General features: G+C 44.0%; 1 protein-coding gene and 1 long non-coding RNA gene across 9 annotated transcripts in view; one reads left to right on the top strand and one right to left on the bottom strand.

The window, feature by feature from the left end:
- Positions 1-5,285, bottom strand: part of RREB1 (ras responsive element binding protein 1) — a 155,998-nt gene extending 150,713 nt beyond the window's left edge. For 5 of the 8 annotated variants that reach the window (XR_006417129.1, XR_006417128.1, XM_044455584.1 and 2 more), the window contains exons 1-2: positions 4,727-4,846; positions 4,256-4,554 (exon numbers count right to left, since the gene is read on the bottom strand). The gene's annotated coding sequence lies outside the window, so the exon portion shown is untranslated. Of the gene's footprint in view, positions 1-3,469; positions 3,818-4,255; positions 4,555-4,726; positions 4,847-5,167 lie in introns of those variants that run through there. The other 3 variants (XM_044455581.1, XM_044455583.1, XM_044455582.1) reach the window with 3 other exon arrangements.
- LOC123036384 lies at positions 4,801-9,439 on the top strand. The gene is made up of 2 exons (XR_006417130.1): positions 4,801-4,904; positions 7,254-9,439. It is a non-coding gene; the product is annotated as an uncharacterized LOC123036384 (long non-coding RNA).
- The last annotated feature ends 9,907 nt before the right edge of the window (positions 9,440-19,346 follow it).

The following is a 19,346-nucleotide window of genomic DNA, read 5'->3' as shown; positions in this document are numbered from 1 at the left end:
TACACAGATAATTCCTAAACGTATTTCCACTGTTGACCATCAAGTGCTGGATGTGTTTTGATTTTAAAGTTAGAGATGTGCAACACTTTAAAAACTAAAGTGATTTCATTTTATTTTCTAAAAGAAAAAAAGCAAGAGAATGAATCCCTGAATTAACTTGGGTTAATTTTAGCATCCTTCTGTTTAGCTGCTTAGCAACACTTATCCTATGACCTTCCAAGCAGCACCTATACTTTCACAAGGGATAACAAGTATAACCTAAGAGATCTAACAACGATAGCTAGTTTGGACTAGCAGTGCACAGCTGCCAATGTACAAGTTAGCTTTTATTACAAGAAAAATATTCAGACAAGGGTGCCTTTAATAAGACATCTTAGCATAAGGTTCAATTTAAATATAAGACCATCCCAAGCAAGTAATAAAAGCCTATACAAGCTTTGGAAGAAACAGGCAAAGTTTTCAAATGCACAGACCATCCATAATATGCTGTAACATATTACCCAAACCATCATTATGCATGAAAGACTTTCATTTTTCACTTCTGAGGTTTGACTTTGAAGGGCACTTGCCTAAACATCTATGATGCAGCAATGCAGGAATGGATGCACCAACTGCATGGATAAGAAACAAATCTCAACTGTGATCATATTAACTCTTATTCAAATTGCTTATTATTTTCACACATATATTCCAAAAGTTTTGACATCCAGGAGGGTTGGATTCTAAAAATGTTCATTAAAATCAAGTTGTAAATGAGTTAAAATAAGACTTCTTAAATGGACACACTAATAGAATACTTATTTAAAATGCTTAAATTGCAGCAGACATGTGTCACTTTAGCAAACTGAAAGTAACAAACAACACATCACTTTTCTCAGCAAAGAGGCCTGCAAAATGCCAATTTAGAGTATTGTATTTGTAAATTATTGAAATTATGCACTCTCCCTTGTTCGTGCGCTCTCTCTCTCTCTCTCACACACACACACACACACACACACACTTTTCCAGCCAATTGCACTGAAACAAGTAAAACCATTAGGTGTGTCTTAAGTGAAGGATGAAAAGAAGTGTTTCGGTAACTTGATTGATAGTATGATGGAACCATGCTGTTTTTAAGTTCTAACACACAAAGGGGTCTATTCTCCAAGGGATGTACATAACACCGGTTAATGCTAATGGGCATTATGCACACACATCAAGGGAAGCCTATACCCCTAAGCCTTCAAAGGGAAAATAAAACCCTAAAACAAATATGGCTGGTATGATCAGGAGTCAGTAAGGGCATCCCTCTCCCAACTGGCAGCACAACACACATTCATCCGTGGAAAGGGAGTGCTGGTCACCTTTTAAACCTTTCCAAATGGCCCCAGAATCTCCCCTTCCTAACCTTAAAGTAGGCAGGGTTGGAAGAACAAAAAAGTTACTGGAAATTAAGTCTTTTTCTGAGCAGAACTCCCTATCCTTCCAGTTCAGACAGATGCCGTTTTCCCCACCAAATGAGTTGAAAGGAACTGGGTGAACTACAACTGATCTCATCTAAAGGATAAGGCATGTGCAGAGCGGGGCAGTAAGAAAGCTAAGCCTGAAATACGCTTCCAAGAAATTGGACCAACTATTTTTCCAGGATGAATTGCACCAGCCTTGTGTCGTGTTCAATGTCTCTGTGGCAGCTTCCCTTTCCACCCTACAAAGTGCACAGCTCTCATGTCATCATCTCAAACGAAAAACAAAAAAAAAAAAAAAGGAAGGAAGGCCCATTTAGCCAATTAGATGGAGAACTTTTAATAAAATATCACACGCACACAATCTCTGGGAGCATGCAACCAAGCACTGATACTTCTGCTAGCTCTTTGGTTGTGTAGAATTTCGTCATGGAATGTGCACAGCTCTTCCGGATCTGGGCTCTCATTCTATCTTCTAAGCTAAGCAGTCAAGGAGCAAGGGAGGACATTATCTGCTGAGCCAGGAGAAACGCTCGCCCTCCCCTTTTATAACCTATCAAGGATGCATTGCAGAGCACTCCGAGAGAGGGAGGGAGATAGTGTAACGCAGAGGTAAGAGGGGGTGGGAAAGAGAGCAAGCGCAGAAGAGAGAGAGCCGGGGAAGAAGGGGGCAGGGATCCAGAGCAAACTTATCAACCGACATGACAAAGTTCAATCCACCTCCACCATCAACAGGCTGCAGCAACGGCGGCTCCTCCCTCTGCAAAAGTTTTCAGCATCTCGCCTCCTCTGGCTGCTCTACTCTGCCCGGCAACGAGATGCGTTCGTCCGTTGCACAACTGCGAACAAGCTGGGAAGTGACTTTGGTCGCGGAGGACGGATGAGTGCAACCACGTTTTTCCACGGCTGCTCGTCCTCCCTCCCTCCCTCCCTCCCTCGCTCTCTGGCCTCCCCTAGTGAAGGAAGGGGAGCAGGGGAATCCATCGATGGAAAACTTTGGTCAACTTCCAAAGAGCGGCGAGAATCTTTTGCAAACTCCATGTTGTTGCTTTACATTGGAGGGAGCGAGATGGATGGGGGGGGAGGGGAGGGGAGAAAAGGAAGATCAGGCTCCCGAAGAAAGGAGGAACTTTATCCCTTTCTTACATTTAAGTAAGGAGGAGGAGGCCGAGAAATATGCCGATGGACAAGGGGCGGGAGAGGGGGAGAGAGGAAAACCTTTCCCCGCTTCTTAGCAACGATTAAGGTCGCAGTTTCCTAAGAGACGAGTCCCGACTAGCCTACATCAACATGCAGGGAAAAATAGAGGGGGGAGAGGAAGGGGAGTGTTTTACAAGAAGTTTTAGATGTAGCGGGGGGGGGGCAGTGAACAGCAACTGAGGAGGGTGCAATCCGAGATAGGGGAACGGATTAAAAATAGTGTGAGTCCAGAACCAGAAAGGTTACGGACCAGTAAAAGAAGAATCCATTGCAACATATTTAGTATTATTAAGATTATGTGGTAAAAACCAGCAGCAGTACGACACATTTGTCTAGTTTCGATGCCAGTCGGGCTTTTCCTGTACTCGTGACGATGCGCGTGTGCGTTTCCTTCTATAATCCATAACACACACAGACACAGAGAGAAAGAGAGAGATGCCTTTGACACAGTACTCTGGGAAAGGGGGTGCGGGAGAAGGCCCTTTCCTCCACCCCGGTACCCAAAAAGAAAAAACGAACCCCAAACTACTCTAGACTAATCCGAAAAGAAAGTTATCCGGATGACGCCTGCACCTTTACTTGAAGGCCAAGGAAAAGGATAGAAGGAAAGAAAAAGGCAGGCAGGCAGGCAGGCACTTGTGGAAGCTCTCACCTCCCTCTCTCCCCGCCCGAGGGTGGAGGGGAGAGAAGTGCAAAAGGAACGATAAGTACCAAAGTGCGAATTAAAAGAGCGAGAGAGACAGATGCTTCCAGCCCTAAACAGGCCGGAAAAGTTAGCAGATACCCAAGAGAAAAAAATCAAGCGCGGTTCCTCCCCTCCCCTCTACCTTGAGCAAGGCGATTCCACTTCAACCGAAAAGAGGAGAAAATAAATGCCACCTCATTCCCCATCATCTTCATCATCATCAAGCCATAAAAATTTCACGCACCAAAAAATAATAATAATCCTGGAAGAGGGGAAATTAGACCAGCAAGCAGGAGGATGTGCTTGAGGAAGAGCGGAGGCCAATTGGGTGAAAAGATGCTTCTTCTCGCAGGCCCATCCAAATCGTGGGTTAAAAATAAACTTTGCAGTAGGAGGGGAGGGAGAGAGATGATCTGGATGAATTCCTGAGCTCAGACAGTTTAATATGGATGAGCATCAGGGTCCTGCAGGCAACAGGCTGCAACGGGTGTTGCTGGTTGGTACAGTTTGCAACGCGGAAGAGAGGGGGGGAGGCAGGGAGGAGCGGGGGGTGGGGGTGGAAAGGAAGAGAGGCTGCACCAACGCATCAGCATCATCTACACCATCGCCAGCCAACTTTAGAAAGTTTTCTTTCCCCCACCCCTTTCCCAGGCTCCAAAAACGCTGCATCGCACAAACAACCTCAAAAAGTCACCCCACGCACTAAACGCACATTTCTACCTTTCGGTACACGACTTTCCCTTCCTCATCCCCACCCCTCGTCCCATCAATCCGCATAAATAAAAGTTTCCTGCCATACCGTTTTAAGCCATCAAAGAGAGAGACTCCTGCGTGCTCCGCTTACGAGTTTTGCTATCTTCCCCCCCCCCCCTTTTTTTAAAGCACAGGTAGAAATTTGTTCTGCTGCTATTAGCCTCGCGTTACTTACGTTTGACTTGCTCCGGGCTGGACTGCTTGGGTCGAGCCATGATGGAAAGCTGCTGGACTGATGATGGGCGATCTGGTTTTGTTTCTTTTCAAATAACAATAATAATTTTACGAGGACAGTGCCGTGGGGCGAAGAGATGGTGGGAAGCAGAAAAAGACGCAAAATACTGAAGGAAAGGAAAGTTTGTTCCGGAGGGAGAAGGGGGGGTGGGGGAAAAAAAGAATCAAATTCAAAATGGCGTTTCTATAGATGTGCAAAGTTCATCAACTCCACAATAAGTTCGCTTCCTCCTCTTCTCCCTGAAGGAAGAAGATGGCCAAAGTTATGAACCACTCCAGCTCGGGAGCGGCGCTCCGAGTGTGCCCCCCGCTCTCGCCCGCTCTCCCCCCTTCCCACTCATCAGCGGCCCTCCCCCCCCCCCCCCCCCCCCCCCATCCCCCTCACCCGCGGCCCCCCCCCCCCCCCTCTCACCCTAAGTAGACACATCACGTGTTGCTCCTGCTAGTCTCCAGGGGACGTGTTACTCAGCCAGGCTGCGGCGGCTGCCTGTTGCAAGCGGTAGCATCCCTATCTCTCCCGCTCCTTCTCTCTAGCTGGGAGGGGCTCCTCCTCTCCTCCTCCTCCTCCTCCTCCTCCTCCTAGCACAGAAGTGAGTAGAACTTTTCGTATTCCTTACCCCACCCCACCCCTCCCCATCCCTCCCAGTTGCACGGAGCCAGCTAACCTACTTCACTTTGCAACTTTGGCAAAACTTCACCTAACCATCAGGGCAACAGCACGAACTAAGTGCCTTACACTTCCAAATATAGATTATGCTTCCTTTTGTCTCCTTTTTAAAAAAGACATTACTTTTTCTCGACTTTCCTGGTTGGGGGGCGGGGGGACATAAGCAAAAAGAAAGAGGGAAGTTACCAGACTAAAAAGTCTCTTGGTGGTATTGTACCATCTGGTCGCGGCGGCGGCGGCGACTCCCCTCCATTACAGACTTCCAGTTTGTAAGAAGGAAGCGCCTGCTGCTGCGCAGTGAAAAGCAGTTGAGTGTTGGGGACTGATAAAGCGTCAGGGATGCAGACGGTGCACTATCTTCTTTGAAGGGATCGCTTGCTCGCTCCCCGTCTCGAGCAGCTTAATCCATTGTCAGCCAGGTGCCACACATTCAGCTCTCCCTCTCTCCCGTCTAATTAACAAGAAAGGCAGAAAAGCCCCATGTGGTGGCTGCACTGAAGTCCAGAGCCGATGGTGCAAGACACATGGCAGCCTTGGGTAGGAATGCTCTGGGTGGCTTAGACATCCTTCACAGTTGCACCTTCCAGACAAATGCGCAGGGAGGCCTTCCTCCTCCTCCTCCACCCAGCCTCAAATTTTGGGCTTGATTCATTTATTTTAAAACACACAGTTGCTGTTGTCAGAAAAGTCCTCAGATCTCTGTGGACCAGCTGCTTAGACCTTTTGAGGAGGATGCCTTATGGTTTATCTCTTTTTTTAATGTGTGTTCAAGTGCATAGCTGATGTCTGATAATCTGGTGCCTATTTTCAAAGGATTCCCTAAAGTCAGAAGTTGACAAATGTGAAATAATGTTTATTCCTGTGGGTGTGTGAGTCTGTCAAATTAATTTCTGGTAGCAAATAGGCCAACAGATTTTGTTTTGGGTTTTTTGCAACATTTTTAGAGTGTGTTTCTCCACATTTTTAAGGAAGAGATTAGCCACCTAACCCACAAGTATATAATCTGATATGCATGGTACACATGGTAATATTCTAAGTGCATTTAAACAGAAGTAGAGTTCAATGACTTACTGAATAAATGTGCATTGCAGCCTTAACTTTGCTTTTAGTTTAACTATGAACTATATGGTGCTGCCATGTCCCTTCCTTCTACATGTCCTTTCCTTCCTGTGTTCAATCCATGTAGATTCATCACTGCTTGGTCATAATAAGATTGAGTGGTCCTGAAAACTGCTGGTCATGGACTTCCCTTTCCATAGAACCACAGATAAACCATAAAAACAGATATACAGTTAGGATACATCCTGCAATCTTAGTTTTAAAGAAGGACTAGTGCAGCAAAGCAAGGATAACTATTTTTTATAATCTTTTAAGTTAGCACAGAGTGATTAACTTCTATTTTCAGTGGAAAGTTCATGTGGGAAAGATGTCTTAAAAGGGGGAGAGAGATACCAAAGAGGACCGACTATAAAGGATTCTAAATGTTCACGGAAATAGTTATTGATATATATCTTTAAACATTCAGCAACAAACAGGACTTAAATACACTTTCCATGTGTTTCTCTGGATAACTACTTGGGTCATTTTGAGGAGGTTATTATCTGCAACCCTCCACTCTTCCTCTGTAAAATGGGAACAATTGTGCAGAACTGTTATGAGACAAATAATATGCCAAACCATTAATACTGTTTGGCATTTAGTTTCAGGCTTTGGTTCAAAGCCTTTCAAATACACTATCTTAAATGCAATAACTGCTTGCGCTGATGACACCCTGTGTGAATAACACTTTGCACGGATAAACAGCAATCCCTGTTCTATACCCAAATTTGGCACACTGTCCAATCAAAGTGAAGCACTTATGCAGCCTGATCCTTTGGTTGTTTATTCACAAATAAGCTCAGTATTTGTTCCCCAGTAAATGTATTTAGATGATAGCTATAAGCACATGCTTTTTTACCCTGCTTTAGCCAATGGCGTTTAAAGGTGCTTAATTCAGCTGACACATCTGTCCTGGTGGGATCTGGAAACATGATGGCAAGCTCTGCTAAATTTCTTCCAATACAGGAACCATTGTATCCTTTATTTGGGACTGATAGCCCATGGTAGCGCTGTCCATTTAGGGTGCTGCCTTACACATTGCCCTCCAAAAAGGGGACAAATATTTGCTTAAACTGTATGTGTTTATGCATAGATTCAAATGGAGGCATCACTGCTAGCCTTTTAATGGAAATGCACTGGGAAGGTGATGTCTTGTCTGTTTTGCTCTCCATAGGTGAAGTGCAATGGGCAACTTCAGGGCTCCTGCTCTCTCCCTTCTCATGGGTTTTGAACCTTCAGACTGAACAGCCCCTCCAATAGAAGACACCTCCAAATAGAAGGCTTCTTTCATGGCCATCCTATCTCTGCTGCAGCTGTTCTTTTCCTCTGAGCTTTTTGGGTCAGGAATTGAAAGGAGTAGAAAGATGGAGACCTCAGTGCTTCCAATCTTTCACTTCCTGCTGAAGTTCTTCCTGGAGAAGCATAGAGGGAAAAGAATTCAATTCCCAGGCTGTACCAGGCAGAGAGGAGGGGAGGAAACTTCCTCTTGCTGGCATGATTCAATGTAGCCAACCCTCCACCCTTTTGAGGAAGAGAGGCTGCGGCTGGGATAAATCTGCCTTTGATTGGGATGCCTTGGTCTTTCCCTGTCTCCTTTCATTTTCCGAAGAAACCAGGCAGTGCTGCCTGCTACACAGTGTTCCTCCTTCCTGGGTAGTCCATTCTGATGTTGTCTTTCTTCTGAGGATGCTGAGCAAGAAAGGAGATTGGCACACAGTTGGAAAGAGGAATTGTAGGTGGCACACGGGGTCAGCTGGAGCTGGAATTGTTAGCAGACCGCTTTGTGTGCCTGGCTGCAGCATTAGCTGCACACAAAGCTTATGTACATCCCTGCACTGAAAAGCAAGGAGGGAATACACAGAAGTTATGTGTAGAGAATACAAGGGAGACACTCATTTTGACTGTCCCTAGGCGTACACTGTCATGTTGGATAGCACAGCTGGCAGAACAGGGACTGAGGGAGCACCTCCTGAATTTGCAAGGCTCAAATGAGTACATCACTAATGATTTAGGTATTTTTAAGTTTTCCCTCCCCTTCTTCTAGAGCTAAGCCTTACAAGCAACATACAAAGAATATATGAAATGATGGTATGTAAAGGAGAGCAAGGCATATGAAAAACAGCTTTGGATGATGCAGTCACTAATTTTCTTAACAATATGGATCAGTAAAAAAAAATACATTTTAAGGTATCAACCAGAAATGATTTCCAGAACTGTGGGGGCAACGACCAAGAAGGCCTTGGCTCTCATGCTTACCAATCAAATCAATGTTATAAGTGCAGACACTAGAAAGATCTCCAGCACCTAACTTATCTCTTGTATGGGCAGGCCGACACATATAAAGGCATATATACCCGGGCGTTACTGAATGAAACATGGCCTATAATCTTGAGTCCATCACTTGTTCCATGCATATGTGACTCAATGTTCCCCAGCATCAGATTCCCTACAAGGCTGAATAATAGCAGTTAGCATTTATAAACCACATTTCTGTGTTCCAGACACTCATCCCTGTATTGATAGTCCTTCCAAACAACCCTGTAAGGTTTGCCAGTATTATTATCTTAATTTTGTGGATGAAGAAACAGGCTAATAGAAAAGTCACTCAGATACAACACTGGCTGTGGTTACATTTCAGTCAGAGGCACCCCATTGCACACTTACCAAAGGATTCAACTGCATTCCTGTTACTGCACGATAATGGTAATTCATTTGCTGTGTCAGCAGAGATCATAGCAGAACAGGAAGAAACTAAAGTGGATTAGCAGCTCTGTGTCATTCATACCAACCTGGTTTGCATGCCGGGTTGTGGGTTAAATAACTCAAAATAAGCCAAGATGTCATTTTTGAACAGGTAATTCCTGATAGGAATGATTATGAGCTGGCTGTGTTGTACAAATTTGACCACCATGGGCTGTGAGTTCAACAGGGTGAGAGAACAGCTTTGGATCATACAGCTGACACACCCACTGGTTGACCCATCATGGTTCTATGTGTTTCCAAGGCTGAGCATCTTTTAGGAGCACGATGAAACCTGCCTTCTGTGGCTGGCCTTCAGGGCTAGCTGGTAGAGAACATTTCAGCCATACTTTTATTTGATTCACTTTTTTTCCCCTTAGGTAGGCTTGGAGGTGAAGGTGATTCTGCTACCTGGTCTAAGCCTTTGGAATGGTGCCAGGTATAAATCCACAGATATTTCAAGCAAGAACTTATCAGTTGATCTGGCAGATTCATTAATTAACTATCTTGAGCTGGTTTATTGGTGACTAATCAGCACATGAATTGGGAACACATCTATGTGTACAGTTTTAAGAATATCTAATTCTGGTGCATTATTGTAATACAACATTTTTAACAGAATACCAATGGTAGTTTTTCTTTCTAAAATTGAGCAATGACTTCCATTCATTTAGGCTATAAATGACCCAACGCTCATATGGTAGGAAGCAAATGCCTTTGGGCCTAACTGGATGTAGGATTCTTTTAGAGTAGCCACTTATACACCACCAAAGGACAAAGGGGGCTCTGGTTTACCTAAGATATGCCTGTTATATGTAGGTATAGCTGCAAATTGAATATATATATATATATATATATAGTACATCAAAATAGAATCCATCTCACCATAGTGAGGGAGACTGACCAGATGAGCCATGTACCTGCTCCATCCTATTGACAGATAACTTTAAGGCCTCTGCTCTCCCTTCATATGGTTCTTTCACCAGAACCAGACCTAGCCTTTGAAATGTAAGATGCCTTCAGATAGCTTATCCTATGACAGCCCTTCAAACAGAGGACTGTCCTCTGTAAAGTGGGGTGCATGGCTACCTTAGCACTTTCTAACACATTTTACTGTCAACCTGCAGACTGCCACTTCTTTGGCAACTGAACGCACAAAATTTCCCATACAGCCACATGAATGCAACTCCCCCATGTACATAAAGATTTAGAGACAGGAGTATGTTGGTACTAGGAGCAGAACAGGGCCTCTCCAAGCCCCCTAAAAACCAACTTGCTAGGGAAGAAGGCAGAAACCCCCCTGCCATCAGGAACCACCATGTACTGCCTGTCTGTTTTCAACCTCTGTGGTTAACACAGCAGTTTCTCAGACTGCAAGAAAGACCAGAGCTCGGCGTTAGAGCACTTGCTTTGCCTCCAGGAGATCCTAAGTTCAACCTCTGGCATCTCTCAGTTGGGCTGGAAAAGTTCCTGCTTGAAATCCCAGAGAATCCATGTTTACAATTTTAGGCTAGACTGACGAGTGATCTGCACTAGTTAGAAACTAACATAGTTAGTTTCCTATGTTGCTTTGCTCCTGTTGCTGAGCAGGAAAGTACCTCTACTTCTGTTGCTGCAGGATTGCCATGCCCTAGAACTTTGCCTAAACACTGTGAGTTGTGCATCTGCCAAGGGCAAGCGATATCCCCTAGTTTAGAACCCATTGCATTAAGTTTGTATCAGTTAATCAGTTAAAGGGGAGAAGAGAAACCAACCAAAGCATCAGCAACACAAACAGCTTCAGTTGATTGACAGTGACCCGGCTTATCCTGTCATATGTTTCTTTCTGTAGTAAGTGCTATTGAGTAATTTTACATTCAGCAATAGTTGCCAGGTGCAATTATTATAATGATAGTAATCAGGAACATTTCTGGCAAAAGAAGACACTTTAAACAATAGGTAGGGTGGATTCAGATGACCATGCTTGTCCTATGATTGTCCCAGCTGTCATAGGATACCTGGGCAGGGCTGGTCCAAGATGTTGCTCAAGACACTGGAAGCATCAACCTTCCCCTTCTGAATGAAGTAGCCAACTGGCCACTGCATCCTACTTCAACACAGGTGATGAGACAGCATCTTTGGAGGGCACCTGAAAGCAGAAGGGTAGTTTAGCGGCACAGAGCGGCCCACTTGCTACACACTGCTCTGGCCTCCCAATCCTTGCTGCTTCTTGCTCACTACCAGCACACAATCATCTAGAATCTCCCACCTGAAGAAGCCACTCCACTCTGCTTCAGCGAGCAGCTGTCCTGAAAATACCAGTTCATCAAACATCTTCACAAGAAGGTAAAAAAAGTGGTACCATCTGTTTCCTAAAACCAATAGTTTACTCTGTGACAAAGGGTCCTTTATGGTGCAATTATCACTTTGGGCATGGCCTATTACTAGGTCATCTCAGACCATTACCAGCTGGGATGATGATGGCCACCAGCTGACTGCACATTAGTTTAGATGTATTCAGATCCATACAGGAAAGACCTCCCAAAGGGACCTCCACCGTTAGAGAAAACGTTTCAATGCATGCACTCATGCTCTCAATACATGTCCTCCGGAAAGATAGTAATATTTGCCCGTTTCAGCAAAAATAATGAGCCTAGTGGTACTTTAAAGATTAACATACTGTGGTGTAAGATTTTATGGACTACAGTCCAGTTCATCAGATGCTTGGCGTTGTCCTCATTTGGCAAGTGTGGGTGCCATAGACACAAACATACACAGGGAAATGTAAAGAGCAGGATCAGATGGTCATAAAATGTAAAAAAATAAATCCAGATTGTGACCAGGCAATTAAAGCTTTAATGCATAGACATAATTTACAATAGGAATAACATAAAAATATGCATGACCATTCTCAACAACATCAATAGGTGATCCCGGATTTGCTTAGAAAACTGCCATTGGTTCATGTAGCCCAGTATTGTCAATGCTGGTTGGCAGCAGCTTTCCTGTCTCTGTGTCACTTTCCCTAAATTCTAACTATGTTGTTAAGAAATAAAGAAAAAGAAGTTGCAACGCTTTTGTCTTTAAGTTCTGGAGGAAGTGAGTCAGCAAGCAGAAAAAGAGTCCATATGTAAAGAGAGGGGCAACTTTTAAAGGGGGAAGCAAAGTTGTAACCTCTAGTGAGAAGACGTGTCCAATAGTAAAAATGTGGCCTCTCTAAAGAGGCACACAGTACTTGCTGGACAGAAAGATGTGTGCAGACTTAGAAATCTGCCAGAAGAGGTGATGAGCTTCTCTTCATCCATGAAATTTTATGGAGGAGCTCTAAATAATGCCATTTGCCATTTGCAACCCTCCTATGTTTGCTCCCATGTTGTATCAACTCATTCTTACCACACATAAGATCTGTTAAAAGTGAGAGAAAGTGAAGTCACCCAGTGTCTCCTGACTGGTACTCCCAGAAGCTCACTTTACTTGTGTGTGACCCTTACTATGAGCTACTTAGAAGATTGGCCCAAGCTGGAGCCAAGAATTCACTAAGAATGCATATATGTACATGCACATGTACAAAGTAAATGGGCTTTACTCTCACGTAAATGTGTGGAACGGGGAGAGAGACCTCTGGCATGAGACGTTTCCCATCTTTACCTGGAGAGGCTCTGCCTTCATCCATTGGCCCCTTTCCCTAGCCCCAAGCCCATTTTCCCGTTATCACCAGTGTGAATGAAATAACAGAGGGTATCCCCCACTTGCCTTCTCCAGAAGCTACCTTCAAAGCATGAGAAGAGGGCAGCTGGTCAGAGAAGGGCCTTTTTGGTAGTGACACCTCATTAATTAAATTTGCTTTCCGGAGAAATACACCCAGCACTGACACTGCACATGTTCCAATGCCAGGCAAAAACTTTTGTTATTTATCAGCATTTAATGTTTAAGCCATATGTTATTAATATCTACCACCAGGTCTTCATTTTTCTGTTGTGGTTCTTGTTTTTATTGGAATCTTGTATGTATTAATTTGTTTAAATACCTTGTAAATCGTTTTGTTTAGTTTTACTTATGATTGAATTGAACTGTTTTATTGATTGTTAATCTGTTTTAATATATTGTATTATGTTTGGATTTTATTGAGTTTAAAGTGTTCAGAGAGCCAACATGGCTGAGTGAATGGTATACTCTCTCTGTCTCTCTCTCTCTATGCTACCCTTGTATATATGCTACCACGAGAGAGAGAGAGAGAGAGAGAGAGAGAGAGAGAGAGAGAGGGAGGGAGGGAGGGAGGGAGGGAGGGAGGGAGGGAGAGGTCCTCTTGAGGATACTGGAGACTGCAAATGGATTGGAGAAAGGAACCCATCTGTTAACTCCAATCAGTGATCAGACACTTTGCCCATGCCATGCCTTTCCCATCAGGAAGGATGCACAGCAGGCAAGGAGGCTTAACATGAAATGCCAGCTAGACCTCTAAGCTGGTGCTTTCAGCAGGAGAACACCATAATGGGGTGTAGCCATGTCCCATCAGGCCCACAGGTGACCCAGGGTACATTCAACTCTGCATCCCAAATCAGTTCCCCTCCCCTCCTTTAGAGATTTGACCTGAGCTCCAGAAGTTGTTGCTCTGTGCCACCAAGTCTTCTCCAACTTCTAGTGACCCTATTAATGAATGCCCTCCAAAATGTCCTGTCCTTCACAGCCCTGCTCAGCTCTTGTACACTCCAAGCTGAGGCTTCCTTTATGGAGTCAATCCATCTTGCATTTGGTCTTCCCCTTCTTCTGCCTTCACCTTGTCCTAGCAAGATTGTCTTCTCCAGAGAGTCTTGCCTTCTCATGATGTGCCTGAAGTACAACAGCCTCAGTTTTACCTTTTTTGCTTCCAGTTCTGGCTTGAATTGATCTAGGACCCACTTGTTCATCTTTCTGTCAGTCCAGAGTATTTGCAGAGCTCTCCAACACAATGTTTGAACACATCGATTTTCTTCCTGTCAAGCTTTCTCCACTGCCCAGTTTTCACGCCTACACATAGTGATAGGAAATACAGTCATACGTAGGTGATCATGGCCTTGGTTTCCAGTGAAATGTCCTTACATTTGACCATCCTTTCTTGTCCCTCCATTGCTGCCCTTCCAAATCTCAATCTTTTTCTAATTCCATGACTGCAGTTTCTGTTTGAATTGATCACTGAACAAAGGTATGCAAGATCTTTCACAATTTCAGTTTCTTCATAGTACAGTTCACAGTAAAGTTCTGTTATTCTTCTATTGTCGCAATTTGTGTTTTCTCAAAGTTCAGTTGCAGTCCTGCTTTTACATTTTCTTCATCCACCTCCAAGTGGTTTTATAATGATAAGCTGTGACTAATATTTTTATTTTATTTATAAGATTTATGTCCTGCCTCTTTCTTTTTTAAAGAACTCAAGGCAGCTTAGATCATTCTCCTCCTGCTGCTCTCAATCTTATCCTCACAACAACCCTGTGAGGTAGGTTAGGCTGAAGGTCTGTGACTAGCCCAAAAGCACCCAGTTGGCTCCCTAATTGAACAGGGACTAGAACCTGACCTGTGCTCTTCCCCCACCCCTTTTTAATTTTTTTTTAACAGAAACAAAAACACAAATAGAACTGAAATACAAGTATATACCTTCAAATATATCAGTAAATACATGAAACCCAACTAATGAATAAAAATAACAATTAACACCTGTGCTCTTAACAAATACACCACACTAGCTCTAAAAGCACAATCTTATGTATGTTTACTCAGAAGTAAGACCCACTGAATTCAGTGGGACTTACTCCCAACTGAGTGTGTATAGGATTATCCTCCAAAATTACCCCAGAGCTCTCAAAGACTTCCAAATTTAATATGAGACAAAATTCTTGTGTCATTAATAGTTTCTGAAAAGTGTGAGCTTCAGCTTCCATGATTCTAGATGTTGGCAGGAAAAGTTTCACCTTGTGTATTTCCCTATGTGCTTATTTAAGAAGAAGCAGAGGAATGTTGTATCTCTCATTTAATCCAGCAATCTATTTATCATGATGTATAAAGTTGACTTCTCCTGAAATGGATTCTTAGATTCTTTCCTAGATGTCGCTCCAGTAATAGCCGCTTTGCATCTTCTTTAATAGCCTTGCTGTTAATAGCTAGGAAAAGCATATATGTCTGGCAGAGTTCTGTCATTTAGGTTTTGTTTTTTTTAAGGCCCATTTTTCCTCTCCAAAAAAGGAGACTCTCAAAGTGTCCTACAAAATATAAAAATACAAGAACAGCAATCATAAAAACACATGAAGCGATCACACAAAAACAAAACCAACAGTCAATATTTTAATTAAGCCACAAGAGAGTAAAATGGTTGTTTCAAAGAAAGTGTGTGTGTGTTTGCCAGAAGAACATAGGTAAAGAAGATGACCTTACCTCTTGGAACAGGAAATTCAACATATAGAACTGGATCCAACAGGCAGTGATATAACAGTAGAAGTAGTCCAGACCACTTGATGGACTGCAGAGTGCGGAGATACGGAGAATGAGCAAACTTCCACCTGCACAGTATTGGCTCTGAGCTATGGGATGCCACCACAAGGAAAGCCCTCTTTCATTGCCACCAGCTGTGTCTCTGAAGGCAAGGGCACACACAGCAGAGAGGCCATTCAAATAGCCACATCCCAAGCCATGTGTGGCTTTAAAGGTGACAACTGGCAACCTGAATCTCACTTAGAAACATTGGCAGCCAGCGCAGCTGATTTAAGAAAGGGTCACATGATCCAAGCACTTTGCCACAGTCAAAATTCGAGCACCAGCAGCATTCTGCACCAGCTGAAGTATTGGGGCAGAGAGAGCATTACAGTTGTTCAGGTTAGATGTAAGTAATGCAATGGAGGACTATGGGCAGGTCTGACCATATCACAAATGCTGCTGAGCTAATGTACTAGCTGACACTGAACAGATCACATCTGGCCGCAGTCGGTACCTGAGCATCTAAAAATAAAAGCCAGACCCAGAAGATCGCCCAAGCTATGATTCTGCTCACAACACCATCCAGAAGAGGATGACATCCTATCCTTGAACTGATAGGCCCTCCAACCTGGCACTGAAAAGACTACAGAGTTGGCACTAGGCTGGCCACAGTGGGAAGATGATCCCTAACGATGCGGGGAGGGCACTGAGAAGGACCCTTCTCTTCTTGCAGTCCTCTAAGTCTCCAGATGAAGATGCTGGTTGTAGTATCCAGGTAGATTCACGTCAGGGAAGCATTACAGTGGGTATTGTGGTTCCAGGGCATCTAAGGCTGTATACATTAAAACCAGCATCCTGAATTTGTCTCAGGACCAGAGTTGGTGTTTTGCATTCAGAATGTCTGTTCCCAGAAATTCCCAGAAATTTATTTTCCCAGAAATTAGCAGCATTTTGCCCATGTTGAAGCTTCCATACAGTCTTTAAGGGCAGCTCCATGTAGAGTGCATGACAGCAATCTAATATGGAGATTATAAACACATAGATTACCAAAACCAGGTTATCCCAGCCCAGATGGGAACAGCTGTGCCACCAGCCAAAACTGGTAGAAGACACTCTTTTATCCCTAAGACCACCTGAACCCTACATGACTGAGATGGTTCCAGAAGGATCCTCCTGGTTTGGCCTGGAGTCTCCAGGAATCAACTTCAGGCTGTCCTGAGGCCAGTCCTTGGGATTTGAAAAGTCACCATGGCTGGCTGACTCACACGAGCAAACGCTGGTCAGACACGTATACAAAGTGCTCTTTTCTGGCCATCACTAGTTGGCTCTCAGAGCAGTGCAGATAGGACTGCAGTCTCAAGTGCGAGACAGAACACCTCTCAGAGGCTCAAGAAAAGCAAACATCACCCAGACTGGTCCCTGTGAATCTGGTAAGGTGGTGGATGATTTTATTTATGTATTTCTCTACTACCCAAAAGCTGAAACTTTCTGGACAGTTTATAACAGCTATGGGCTATAGACCTAATCAAACCATCTTTAGATTGGATCTTTAGATTGAAAGGCCTGGGAAAATAAAAGAGTTTATACAATTGCCAAAATAAGGCAGACAGCTAATATGCAAGGGCAGAGAACAAGGGATGTTAACTTTTACCTTCATTTACTGAAGGAAAGGACACTGTGTGCTTGTTTAGCCAATCATGGCCTCCATTGGTTGGTTCATTTAAAGTTGATTTAGAATTGTTATCTTAAAGCAGGTCTCCTCAATTTAATTGCTCTCCAGATGTGTTTAATTACAACTCCCATCATCCCCAGCCAGCACAGGCATTGAAGTCCATCACATCTGGAAGGTGGAAAAGGTTGTCCCAAAGAAACAAATAAAGTGGTAGATTTATATTCTATAACTAGCTTATATTTTTAGTGTGTTTGATTGCTTTCAGAAAGGATTTTGTTCATTCCCATTTGCTTGGACAAATCCCCAACAAAAGTAAAAAACTGACCCACAGTTTCGTAGAAGATGCTGCAGGTTGAACTTGGGACTTTCTGTGTGCAAAACTGGTGTGCTAAAGCCCCCTCTCAAAATATTATAGAACCACTATGTTCAGAACACCATTGCTGTTTATGAATTAATTCTCAGCTGTTTAGAGGCTCAGAAGGAGTAACTACTTTTTGAATGTTAAATCCAAACCACAAAATAAAACAGCAGGGTAGCAGTACAGAGTAAAACCATCACATTTCAGTTTGATTAAGGGTGTGCGAATACATGATGGTTGCCATGGGAATGCCACTGAAGGCATCTTCATCTTGGCCAGGTGTGTAGGAACTCTTCAATGACTGACCTCTTGGAATGGTAAGTCTCCATGCCCGCACTCTGGCAGTCACTGGGGGAACATGGACACTTGAATTACACACATGGCAGTTTAGTGGCATCTCTGCAACAGACACATCTTGCACTCTGGCCCAGAATAACAGAAAACTAGCCAGGAATGTGAGAACTGGAGCACTTATTATTCCATCATACAGAAATGGCTAAAAATGGACCTCATGTGGACCTTGCAGCCTGCCATGACTGGTTTGCCAGAATACCATTCTAAATACCATGACTCAGTACTGGAACTGCAGGACACAATGAGATTGATGGGGATGGGGAGGAGAAAACAGGCTCAGATTCCAGCATTACATTGACCGTACAAACGCACACTAAAACTACAGCCTGCAATCACATACTAGCATACCTGGATCAACAGTATCAAATCCTACAGAAATATATAATAGGATCAACCTCTGTCATTATCTCTCATGATCCCTCCAGGAGAAGGTCAGCAAATCAGGCTTGCTGGTATATCTTCAACCCACGTCAAAAATGTGCTTCACCAGGATCCAGGAGGCCAACAATATTTGTCCTTCTGATGCTGAAGAAGGAACGCCTGTTCAACAGCCTTTCCCCAAAAAGGGGAAATAGGAAACGGCACAGCAACTGGACTGGGGTTCAGTGTCAAGGTTTAGAGTCCACGCACAGAATCAGGAGGACTTCAGATTTCCAGTGAGGTGCCATCATGCCTGTCCAAAAGGAGTAAAGACTCTGGGCAGGGAAGGGTTGTATTCTCTGCTTCTGGTATGCTCAGCCAAGATGGCACAACTGCAGCCCAGCAGTAGCATTCACAGGTATTCAAGTGCTATCCAGGGAATATCCCTAAGAAGAAAAGGGAAGGCATTCCATTCATGCCTTCCTCAAACTGATCAATTGTATCTGAAAGAGTGTCCTTCAGACTGGGATGAATGCAATCTTTCCTGCAGCTGCAGGAATAGATTGCAAACATTGCCCTGTAGGGCAGAGATGGCCCCATGGCCCAGGGTCCTTTAACTGCACCTAAGGATGCCAATCCACAGGTATTTCAGTGCTCCAGCTGACAAACTGCGTTCTGTGGGGCAGCCCATCTGGGACCCTGAAAAGTGTGTCCAGAGCCTCGTGCTATCCCACATCAGCTTCTGAGGTCTATTGCAGGAGTGCGCAAGTCAGTGCCGAGGAAGAGGCTATGGAGTCCCTTTCCAAGATATCAGTCCCCACACAACCCCAGTCTTTGGCAGCCAGTTTCTAGGATGCCTATTCTGGTTGAATCCATCGACTTCTGAGATCCCTATCTCAGAAACCTTCAGTTCTTTGAGCCCACACAAAGCCTCAAGCTTCAAACTGGACTCCGAAGTCCAAAAAAGCCAGTACTTACCGGTATTTTCTCGGGCCTTACTCATGGCTAGCCAGATTCTAGCAGGCCTTCAGCCAAGAACCACCTGGTTCTGCCTGCTCTGGTTCTTGATTGTGCCCATGTGGACATGCTGATATTTCTAAAATCAGGCAGCTGATTAGGAGAGCCTGTGTAATAGGCTGCCTCACCAGGATCACAGAGATGAAGGTTAAATCCTTACACAGCCGTGTAGCTCACTAGGTGATTTAGGCTAGTTAATTCTCTCTCAGACTGACTTATTTTATAGCACTAGTATAAAGATAAAATGGGAGGAAGAGAACCATATTTTGCATGTGAACACCTGAGAAGGATGGGATATAAATAAATAAAGGTTTGGCAGAGTTTGCTGTAGGAAAAAAAGGTTTATT

The sequence above is a fragment of the Varanus komodoensis genome, unplaced genomic scaffold, assembly GCF_004798865.1.
Source record: "Varanus komodoensis strain SLA01 unplaced genomic scaffold, ASM479886v1 scaffold8, whole genome shotgun sequence".
Lineage (NCBI taxonomy): Eukaryota > Metazoa > Chordata > Lepidosauria > Squamata > Varanidae > Varanus > Varanus komodoensis.
This window is presented reverse-complemented; position numbering and strand designations above follow the sequence as displayed.